We start from the raw sequence: 11,908 nt of genomic DNA, 5'->3' as shown, positions 1-11,908 counted from the left end.
ACTTATCACGCGTGCTGCACGCGGGTCGGAAGCCGGTGTGCACGGCGATGGGGGCTCTGACGGCTCCGCTGGTCATGCACACACGGCCCGGGGAGACAGGCGCTCCTGCTCCTGTTTGCATAGGGAAACGGGCCTCAGAGAACCAAGTGCAACCCAGGCTTTGCCCCGAGTGACGCCCTGGTGGCCATTGGGACGAAGACTCAGAACCAGGTCTGCCTGAGCCCAAAACCCAGGCTTGTCCCCAGGAGTGAGGCTATTCATTACACGTGTCCCCGTTAGAGCGGTGCCGGTTGCTAGGCTACCGTCTCCGCCTGCCCCGCCCTCTGGTCCCAGCTCTCCACACGGACCTCAGCTCCTGCCCGCTTGCTCCTCAATGGGCCCTACCGGCAGGAGGCCTTGGGGGGCCAGGCAGTCTCCTGGGCACTTGTTTCCTCTCCTGCCAGGGTCGCCCCGACCGGCTCTTTGCCAGGGCAGTCCCTTCCAGCAGCTCAGGGGATGCCGGGTGTCCCAGGCCCAGCCAGCCTCACTGCACCCGCAGGGACCCCTCTCCATCCACGCGCCCTCAGAGCCTCCGGCCTCAGGGTCCTCTAGCCATCGGCACACAGCAGGCGGCCCAGGCCCCACCCGGGCCCAGGTTATTAAGCCGCCTCCCTCTTAGTTTCTCTGGTCCTGGGGGGCAGCGCTCTCCGAAGGTACGACCTCTGGGGCCTCCTGATGTCCCCCAGCCCTGGTCATCGGTTCCTTACGGGCCAAAGCTCTCGCTTGAAGTCACCGGGTGGTTTCTGACTCCCGGTCGGACCGGCTGACACCGGGAGCTGGCTCATCATTAGGAAATTGACTTGCAAGGTTGACCTCCAGGCGGCAAAGCTGTCTACTCGAGCGAGTGGAACCTGTTGTCGTGTTAAGGGAAAATATTCCAAACCAAAATAAGGCGGAAGGATGGTGGCCTGCCTTTCGGGCCCCTGGCACCCACCGGCCTCCCAGTGTGAGCGTCCCCAGGCCGCGCTCCTGTCACTCCGTCGCGGGCGCCCAGGTCTCTCCGTGACATTTAAATGTTCATGTGAAGGCCATGTTGTTCACTTTCTAAAAATTACACTTTGACAAAGACGACCCTACTGGCCAAGCAGAAGCATCCAGCCCTTGTCATTTGTCCACATCAGGTCATGGCCGTCCAGTCATCCTCCATTTCCTAGAGGTCAGCTCGGGCGTGAACGGGTCCAAACACCCTGCTGACAGCGGGTGTTTCACAAAAGAGCCGAGGACGAGCTTAAAAACATGTTTTCACCTGGAATCAGTCACTAGAGCAGTGGTTCTCAACCTTGGCTGCATATTAGAATCACCTGGGAGTCTTTTTAAAATCCTGATTTCGGGGCCTCATCCTCCGGAAATTCTGTTTCTTTGTTATGGGGTGAGGCCACAACATTAGTCACAAAAAACCAGAATTTCCGGAGGATGAGGCCCAGACATCAGGATTTTAAAAGATTCCCAGGTGATTCTAATGTGCAGCCAAGGTTGAGAACCACTGCACTAGAGGCAGCTCCGTCGCCCAGGGCTAAATCTCATTACAGAGACACTTCCAGGCCACACTGTCTCCCTCTTCCTATAGAGTTTTCATTCGGTGGCTGCTGCTGCTTTTTATTTCTGTTCATCCTCCACTGAGGATATTTTTCCATTGCTTTTTCAGATGGATTAGAAGGGAGAGAGGGAGGGGGGGAGGGGGGAGAGAGAGAGAGAAAGAGAGAGAGAGAGAGAGAGAGAGAGAGAGATGTGCAACACATCGACTAGTTGTCTCCCTCAGGTGCCCTCGACTAGGTAGGTGCCCTTGACCGGGAATCGAACCCTAGACCTGGAATCGAACCCTAGACCCTTCAAGGGCAGGCTTCGCTCTAACCACTGAGCCACCGGCCAGGGCTAATTTGGTGGCTTCTGTTACAGGAGAGGATGGAAATCAACCCTCTGCAACTGGGTCTTAGGCTGCGCTCCAGGAAATAGGATCCTCCCAGGGATCTGAGGCCTTGGGGCTGCGCTCTGCCCCTGCCCGGCTCCCGGCAGGTAGGGTTACAGGCCTGCCTGTCGGGGCGGCTAGGGGCCTGGTCTGAATGTCAAGGCTTTCCCGGGCTCGCTGCAGGCCTCATCCTGACTGCTCACGTCTGACTGTGATGCTGACGTCCATTTCTCCGCAGTCTGAGCTATTCCAGACCACGGCGGGGCGGGGCGCACTCCCCCTGCGACGGAGCCCGGGCGGCGGCCGGCACACCCCCTCCGCCAACGTAAAGGCCCCAACATAAACATCAGCTCTCACCCACGTTCCAGGGCTTGGAAAGGCTTCGGGCTGTAAAAAATATATGTAGTCAGCGTGGGACAGCTACAGGCCTGCTTCTGTTTCGCTTTAAAAAAAAAAAATGGGAAAAAGGGAGCCACACTCATTTCTTCCTTCCACAGCTCAGCTCAGCAAAGTTCCAAAAAGCAGGCAACAGCCTGAGCTGGTGGAAAGGCGGGCTGGGCCGGGACATTCCTCTGGCCACTTCGCTGAGAGCTGCATACCTCCCGGCCAGCGCATGCCTCAGAGCTGAGACCCGGCAGACAGGGAGAGGGCAGGGAGGGAGAGGGCTGTGCAAGCAAACGCAGGGAGAGGGCAGGGAGGGAGAGGGCTGTGCAAACCCAGGGAGAGGGCAGGGAGGGAGAGGGGCAGGGAGAGGGCAGGGAGGGAGAGGGCTGTGCAAACGCAGGGAGAGGGCAGGGAGGGAGAGGGCTGTGCAAACGCAGGGAGAGGGCTGTGCAAACGCAGGGAGAGGGCAGGGAGGGAGAGGGCTGTGCAAAACCACACCTGACCCCTGGCTGAGAGAGCAGCGCCCCGAGCAGAGCCCCTCTCAGGAGGCCAGCTCTGTCCCCTTCCCCGGGGACATGCAGGAAGCTTTCCCGGGAAAGGAGCGGTTGTCAGTGTGACACATCCCGGTGACCTCACCTTGGGGTCACCCTCGGGGAAGACGCCTGCAGGAACCGGAAACGCTGACCGGCGTTTCTCTCCGGGAGACTCAGCTCCTGGCCCTGTTCCTGTGGCAGCTTGGGCTTCAGTCCGTTTTATTTGGCAACGGGCGAGTGAGGAAAACAAGGGTATTAATAATGATCATCGACATCTGACCTTCCTGGGTACAACATGTGCTTGGACCCCAGGGCCGAACAGAATTTATTTTAAAAAGACTATTTGCGTGTGTGCAAACGAGGCTGCACTTTGCCACGAACTCAAATCGTTCACTCTCCTTTGTCCCAGAAAAGCACTGCTGTCTCTGCAGCACTGGAATCAGCTCTGCTCGCCCTTCCTGCTCTGGCTCCGCTGCGAAGGCTGGCTGTCAGGACGGCCTTTGTTTATGGGCCTGCAGCCAGGGCTCCGGGCGCAGGGCGTGCCGGCTGGGAACGGCAGCGGCGAAGGGCTTTCCACCAGCCAGCTCCCGGCAGACCGTGCTGGGATTTGGTGACTCCAGTGCCACGCATCTGGTTGTCTTTCTGGTTTTGTGGTCAGTTCCACCTGCTGTGGCCTTGGGGGTGACCTTCAGTTTTCAGTCTAACTGCCATCCATCGCCCCCTGTCCCCCATTCCTCCTCCTTGGAGAGGTGGACACTCTGCAGGGGCCGCGGGGCTGGGAGACGGGGCCCTGGGAGAGTCTCTCGAGGGGGTGCCATATACCGACTGTGATGTCGGGGACTCACATTCTGGGCGTCGCTAGTCCGCTGCAGAAATATGCCTGCCGGAGTCAGAGAAAGACAAGGATCACGTTGTGCGGCACCAGCACGGCCATGGGTGAGCCTGAGGGGAGGGGGTGGGGGTGTGTGAAGGATTAAAGCAGACCGACAAGAGAAGGAAGCTGGGGCTGGGTGGGACGCCGTCCTCGCTGATGGAGACACAGCGACAGCGCCACGGCCTGCAAGCCGCGTCTTTATTTCATAGCTGATCCCACGCGGCAAAGCGAGGGCGGGTCAAGATGTTTACAACGTTCCCTCGGGTTTCGGATCCACTCAATCACATGCACCTGATCGAGCTTTGTTTCCTTGCTGCCCCTCCGCAGCCCACATCACTCAGCCACGTGGGCCCACAGGTTCCGACCATCAGGTCAAGCTCACAGCCAGAGCTCATTAGTCCGAAGCTTGAACCTACCCAATGCTGTAGCCTCTCTCCACATCACACGACCTCACTCATATGTGGAATCTAATGACCCAAATCAACTGATGATGAAACGCAGACCCAGAGACACAGAAGCATGAACAGACTATTGAACCTCAGAGGGAGGGCAGGGGATCGTCGGTGGGAAGAGATCAACCAATGGACGTGTAGGCATACGTGCATAACCCAGGGACGCAATGGGTGGTGAGGCCTGGGGGTGGGGAGGGGAGTGGGCTGGAAGAGGTTCATGGGGGAAAAGGAGGACCCATCTAATACTGTCAACAATAGAGTTTAAAAGAAGGAGGAGGGGGAAGGGGAGGGGAGGGGGAGGGGGAGGAGGAGGAGGAGGAGGGGAAGGGGAAGGGGAGGGGGAAGGGGAAGGGGAAGGGGAAGGGGAAGGGGAAGGGGAAGGGGAAGGGGAAGGGGGAGGGGGAGGGGGAGGGGAAGGGGAAGGGGAAGGGGAAGGGGAAGGGGAAGGGGAAGGGGAAGGGGAAGGGGAAGGAGAAGCATGCCTGGCGTGTTGGAGTCTGCCTGCAAGAGAATTTACCAGGAAAGGGACCGGAGGAGAGGAGCTGTGCCCACACCGTGGCCTCGGACCGGGAGCATCCCTGAGGAGGAAGACGCGGCTGGGCGCGCTCCGGAAAGCAGGGCGCCCCCCCCCCGCCCCCTCCCCCGGGCTGAAGGACTGATACCCGGACTCAAATCAGTGGCTCCCAGTGCACGACCAGCGTCCAGGCCCCGGGGCCTCCTCACAGACCCTGGGAAGCTGTGCCCGGCCGCGAGGGTCCTCCGCCTGCGGGACCCGCAGTGGGCGTCTGTGTGAGCATGCGGTCTCAGCACTGGGGGACCCCCGCTCCGTCCCTGAGGCCCCCCCATAACTGAGCCTCCTTAGAAAGCCCGGGCCTCCGACAGCACCTGTGGCTTCTGAGAATGTGCCCTTGCCGGGACCCAGGAGAATAAGCAAAGCCAGCGGACGTTTAGGAGTTTTCCGGGACCGAGTCCCGCCCCTGCCTTCCTACCGTCCTGTCTTCCTTTGTTTAAATTACAAAGAGCAGCACATACACTTGGAATAAAGCTCATGGCACACAAATAACTTTAAAATCTTTCATGCTTCCATCAACTGGAAACAATTATTGTAATTGTGTCAGTGTATTTTCTTCTATTTTTTTCCTATACTGAAATTTCATTAATTTTGTGTTATATAATGCATGTATCATAATGTATTATAAATTGGCATGCTTTCTAGAAACAATTCACATGCAGAAATAAAGGATAAATTATTTCCTATAATCCCAACCCAGAATAGTTGTAAAGATAACTATTATGAAAAGTTTGACAATATTATTATATGCATATTAAATTGACTATATGTTACTATGCAATAATATATAATCTAAATACTATATATAATATCTAATATATATCTATTACAAATTCTTTATTATGTATACTGACTTGATATATATTTTTAAATGTATTTTTATTGATTTCAGAGAGGAAGTTGAGAGGGAGAGAGAGAAAAATCAATGATGAGAGAGAATCATGGATCAGCTGCCTCTTGCACACCCCCTCCTGGGGATCGAGCCCGCAACCCTGGCATGTGCCCTGGCCGGGAATCGAACCCTGACCTCCTGGTTCATGAGTCAGTGGTCAGCCACTGAGCCACGCCGAACAGGCTGCACTGACTTTAGACAGTTTTACCAAATGGCTTCCACTGTGCATTCTGTCCTGTTATTTGCTTTTTCTCACATAACACATACCTAGACATCTTTCTAAGTCCAGATGTGTCTCTACTCCATTTAAAAAGTTACTATACAGCATCCCTTTGCATGGATGTTCCGTTTTTACTTCTGTAATTCCCACTGGTGAAGGCTTGTCATTTCTAAGCTTTTGCTCTTACAAACAATGCAGTGGCCATACTCTGTATTTAGCTTCGCACAGCTGGTTGGGAAATAAAATTGTTGGATCAAAGGACATTGTGCATATATCTTACAACATGATCATAATTACATCATACAATATGACGCCCTCCCCTTCCACTAAAGATTGTATCGTGTCATGATATCACATTAACTTTGTAAAAGTCACTTCAATGGCTGCATCGTATCTCCCAGGGGAACCCACACTTCTGAGCCCCATGGATACTGTGCACATGAGACAGCACCCCTCGCGGGTCTCGGCTACTGGCTCTGTGGCTGCCCCGTTAGCCACACCCCGAGACTGGAGGTGGCTCTTGAATATGTCTTGCTGGAGGCAAAGAAAACAAACATAAGCGATTTTTAAAGATTGTGTTATGTCTGTAAAGATAAGAAAAAGATACAAGAAAGTTCATTCCATCATTTTACTACGGGACGACGCCCATGTTTTAAAGATGACTAATTTCTTGGTAGCAAATCCAAGCCACCTAAGATTTCAGAGAAAAATCTCTTTAAAATAGTCATGTCAGAGCTAGAGGCGGTTTCCAGCTGAAACAGCACCTTCGCAGTTAGTCCAGGAAACCACTGTGCCTGCTGGTCCTGTGCTCGCTGACCTGTCCCTGGTCCCCTGGTTTACACACAGGCTTGTGGGCCTGCTGACAGCTGTCAGGTGTTCACACCTTCGTCATCAGTAAATCTTCAGTTAGCCTGGCCAGTGTGCTCAGCGGTTAGAGCGTCAGCCTACGCACCAGACGGTTTCAGGTTCGGTTCCCGGTCAAGGGCAGGTACCTGGGTTGCCGGTTGGATCCCGGCCCCGGTGGGGGCGTGTGCGGGAGGCATCCAATCCATGTGTCTCTTGGTCTCTTTCACATCGACGTTTCTCTCTCTCTCCTTTTGTCTCTCCCCCTCTCTCCCTCCCTCCTTTCCACTCTCTCTGAAAAGCAATGGGGGGAAATTTCCTCGGGTGAGATTAACAACAGCAACAAAAATCTAAAGTTACAATGCAGACCAGTGAGCCTGTTCAGGCATGTATTTCTGCTCCGATCAAGGCCTGCATCTCAGAAACACCAACAGAGCAGACCCCGCAACTTACACAGTTTGGTTTTTGTTTTTTTTTTTTAACTTGATTTCAGACAGGAAGGAAGAGGAAGAGAGAGAAACATCAGTGATGAGAGAGAATCGTGGATCGGCTGCCTCCTGCACACTCCCCGGGCATGTGCCCTGACCGGGAATCGAACCGTGACCTCCTGGTTCATAGGCCAACGCTCAACCGCTGAGCCGGACCCCCGGGCTCTACCCCGGTTTGTAGTCAAGTGTTAATGTCCTGAAGAAAGAGAGAGTCTATCATCGTTGGGAGAAAACAAAATGTCTGGAGCCTAAGGGTTAGCTCTTCAGTGTAGGCTGGTACACTTACTAGTCACATATCACGTTTTGTTTGTTGAAGAAACGGGCTCCCCCAGCTTCTCGGGGGTGCAGCCCGCACCTGGACGTAGCCCCCAGGGCCCAGGTACGCGAGGCCCGGGCACCTGCGAGATGATGAGGTTGTGCGGCTCGAGCCGCTGGGCTTAAAGTAACTGGTGCAGCAGCAATGAAAGCGAGTGCACTCTCCTTTCCTGCTGGTGGAAACGCAGCCTTTTTAGGTCGTCGGAAACCAGCACCGTCCCTCCTCCGGACGGTCAGGGAAGCAGCTCCTGTGGCCGCATGCTCCCCGCTTCATTGTCCGCAGCGACATGATCCGAGGAGCGCTGGTGGCTGGGGGCGCAGAGGGATGGGCGGCGCCGAGTCACAGCAGCTGAGCAGGAGCGGGGCCCGCGAGGGGTGGGCAGGTGGCCGCGGGCTCCCACAGAGGCGTGTGGGCAGCGCGGAGGCCCCGATGCTGGCGGAGGGCTGCCCTCGGCCTGACACAGGTGGGCTCACAAGTCAGGAAACCAGCCGTGCCGGCGGACACGGCGGGCCAATGGCCCTAAACCCCATCCTGCGCCTGAGAACCGCTCTGCCTCCCGACCGAGCCTCCCAGGTCCCCGGCAGCAGGCGGGTGACAACCAAGCAGGGAACCCGGTTGTTGTTAACAAGCTGCGAAGTGAAGGCCTGAGCATGTGCCAGGCAACAGAGACCCAACCTCTCTACCCACATTCTTTGGTGATTTTTTTCTCAAATTTTTAAAAATTTATTCTTTTATTATTTTTTTATTTTTTTAAATTGATTCTTTTAGAGAGAGGGAGGGTTGGTGGGGGGGCGGAGGTGGGAGGGAGAGAAACATCAATCAGCTGCCTCCTGTACTTGACCCAATCGGAGAATGAATCTGCACCCCAGGCCTGTGCCCTGACCGGGAATCCAACCATGACCTCCTGGTTCATAGGTCAATGCTCAACCACTGAGCTATGCCGACCGGGCATTAAAAAATATATATATATTTTAAAGACCCGATATAATGAATCAGAACTTCTAAGAAAGACCCCAGGTCACCGGCATGGTTAATAAGCATCCTGGGAGATTGCCATTAACAGGGAAATTTCTGGAACAGGGCTTCTCCAACAGTAATGTGCTTAGACTCACTCGGATGCTGTTGACACACACTGTGGACTTGGCCTGGGCAGAGGCTGAGCCAGCCTTCTGACGAGCCTGGGGCCGGGCAGGCCCTGTGTGGGCAGCCAGCTTCTAGCGCTCTGCCCGTCACAGGCCCTCTGCGCACCTGGGGAGGGTTACCTGTAGGTGTATTTCACAGCAAACGGCAGGAGCATAGAGTGTAGCGTCCAACTGCAAAGGGGTGGAAGGCCCCACACTGTCCTCAGGCTCACAGGACACAGGCCAGCCGGGCTCTGATGAGGAAGTGGCCGTGGGAGGAACAGCCGGCTCTTGGAGCACCTGCAGACGCTGGAGGAGACCCTCCCTTCGCTCTCGGCTGAGCTCTAGCCACATCCCCTCACAGCACGCCCTGGAGGTGGACACTTCTCTTCTGGAAAACGTGATTTGCTCGAGGGCGCGGGGCCTGCTTCCCCAGCCAGGTGCGTGCCTGCTGCTGCAGCCCCTCCCCATGTGTGGCCATCACGCGCAAGAGAGCGGCTCTATCTTATCACCTTTTGCCTGGGGAGTGACTTGGCCTGAGGTTTTCGAATTCTGATGGGCTTCTGTCTCCTGATAACAAGACTCGCCTGGTCGCATCCCAGACCTTCCTCAAGGCATCACCACCCCGGGCAGGAGCAGGCGCGGCCGGTTTGACCAGCGCGCAGGGGGACCCTGATGTCGGAGCCTCCGTGTCAGGCCTGCGGAGTTCACAAAGGCCCCTTTTCACAGGCCCACGGACGTGGATTCGCAGTCCCTGGCTGCCCAGTCGCTCAGTGTCCCGGAGCCAGTCGCTCAGAAGGGGTAGATCCGCCTTGTAAAGGGGTCCAGGTTGTGGGGGACGCGGGGAGGGACTTCTGAGCCGTGTCTTGAGCCCGTGAGAACAGGGGCAGGAAACCAGCCCTGCTCCGGCCTGCACCCAGGGCCTGCTCAGACCTGCACGAGGGGCAGGCACAGGGCTGGCGCCCAGCGGGACTCTCTCCGGACTCCTGTTTACCTCGCCTTTCTCATTTGTTGGTTTATTCAGGCCACTTTTTCAACTGCAAGTGAGGTCACTACCAAGGACAAGACTCCGAGCTGAGACTAGAATGTGGAGGAGGCCCTCCCTTCCTCTCGGGGAGCAGTCCCCCCCCACCCCCGCGTCAGGGCAGGGATGAGGTCCAGGGGAGGGACAGGCACAAGGTGAGAAGGGCACGAGCGGGGGATTGTGCATGAAAGACAGAATCAGAAGACAGGAGGAGGGAGGACTGTACCGATTCTAAAACAGATGGAGAAGCTGGGTTCCGGTTAAAGACCCGGAACTGGGTGGCAATCTTACCCAATATATTTTTTACAAGAAAAATGTACGTGATGCCTTGGAGCCTCCAGGTGTTTCACTGGTAGTTGACGCCTGTCTTGGGGATACTGGTCTGTGTTTTCAGAGGCTGCTAACGGCAGCGTTTGTGAGCTTTCTGGAGTCAGGAAGTGGTGGCGCCAGGGCCAGGTGTGGACTTACCAGGAACGAGTCGCATGGACCAGCCGGTGGCTGTGGCGGACGGGGAAGCGGGCGGCGGTGAGTGGGCGGCGGGGCAGCGGCCGGGATCCGCAGACGCCCCAGAAGGGATGTGCGAGGGCGCGTTCGCCAGGCGGCTGCTCCACGCTCTGCTCGTCCTCACAAGCAGCCTGTTACGAAAATGCTGTCTTCCCAGGACACAGTGAAATCAGGCCCGAGGCCGCCCTGAGGAGAGCCTGGGGAGAGTCTCGGGGGCAGGGGGCCCCAGGAGGCCCCAGCCCAGGGCGCAGAGGCTTTCTGGTCTCAGGGACCCCTGGCAGATGGGACCCAGGGCCCACGGCAGACTTCTCCTCCATCACACGACTCTAGGAAGACGGGTGGGGTGGGGGGTGGGGGCGACAGCAAACAGGGAAAAGGACTGGAAGCTACGCAACCCAGTTTGCAAATTCAGGCCCCTGGTCTTTGGTTTCCAGCCACCAACGGAGTCATGGCTGCCTCTCACTATCGCAGTGACGGCGAACCTTCTGAGCTCGGCGTGTCAGCATTTTGAAAAACCCTAACTTCACTCTGGGGCCGTGTCACATATAGAAGTTTTTTGATATTTGCAACCATAGTAAAACAAAGACTTCTATTTTTGATATTTATTTTATATATTTAAATGCCATTTAACAAAGAAAAATCAACCAAAAAAATGAGTTCGCCTGTCAGAGGCTCGCCATCACTGCACTATCGGATCCCAGCACTGCGCCTGTTTAAAACAAAACGTCTTCAGAGCAAGGCAAAGACCACAGGACCCGCTGACATGTGGAGTCTAATGAACAGAGTAAGCTGACGAGCAAAGGAGAGCCAGAGGCGTGGAGACGTGGGACAGGCCAACGGGGTCAGAGGGGACAGGGGAGGGGCCTGGATGCAAGAAGGTGCAGAGGTGAGCCAAAGCCATATAGGCACAGCCACGAACATAGGACAGCGTGGTGGTGGCCAGAGGGAGGGGTGGGGCTGGGTGGAGGGAGTTGGGCAGGGGGAGGGGGAGGGGGGTTGGGGCGGCTGGGGACATCTGTAATAGTGCCAATAATTCAAAAAAGAATAAAAAAATAGGAGACTGTCTTCAGCGAGTCACTATGTATTTTTAGCCATTTTTCTTTGTCTTTAGACACACTTTTTAGCAACAAACGTACCTTCTAGAACCTTCCACTAGCCCTCAATGTGAGCTCCTTGTTTCCAAGCTTTGCCTGCTCGGGGCTTCGGGCTATGGATGCCCTTTGCTTGGCCTCTAGCTCAGACCGCTCTGCAGTCTTCCCAGCTTCTTCTCCTGGCGCTTTCTTGCTCCATCGACCCAGATGGTTGTTCTACGCAGGGCTTTGTGGTTGCAAGGGCCAGACATTCCGCTACGTTAGCGCGAGCGAAAGGCTGTCTCAGATCGACATGGCCTGTGGTTTCTCGGTAACGGATCGACAGCTCTTTGAGGCTCTTTGAGGCTCACACCTGAAGACCCGGCGTGCAGGGGGGGCGGGGGGCGCGGAGCTGTGGCTGTGGTTATCTCAACATTGTAAGGACCAGGGACGGCTGCTGTGGCTCAAAACAGCGCGTCCTCGCCAAGGATGGTGGAAAGGGAAGGTGGGGGAGCCGGCCTTCCCCTTCGGTCAGGGAAGCAAGGTCTCTCACAGGAACCGGTCAGGAGACTTCTGCTTCCATTACGTTTACAAAAACCCTGCCGCAGAGCTGCCCAGAAAGGAGGCGAAACCACAGGCCACTGAGCAGAGGGAGAGAAAATTGTCACACA

Source organism: Myotis daubentonii, chromosome 4, assembly GCF_963259705.1.
Source record: "Myotis daubentonii chromosome 4, mMyoDau2.1, whole genome shotgun sequence".
In the NCBI taxonomy this organism is placed as follows: Eukaryota; Metazoa; Chordata; class Mammalia; order Chiroptera; family Vespertilionidae; genus Myotis; species Myotis daubentonii.
This window is presented reverse-complemented; position numbering follows the sequence as displayed.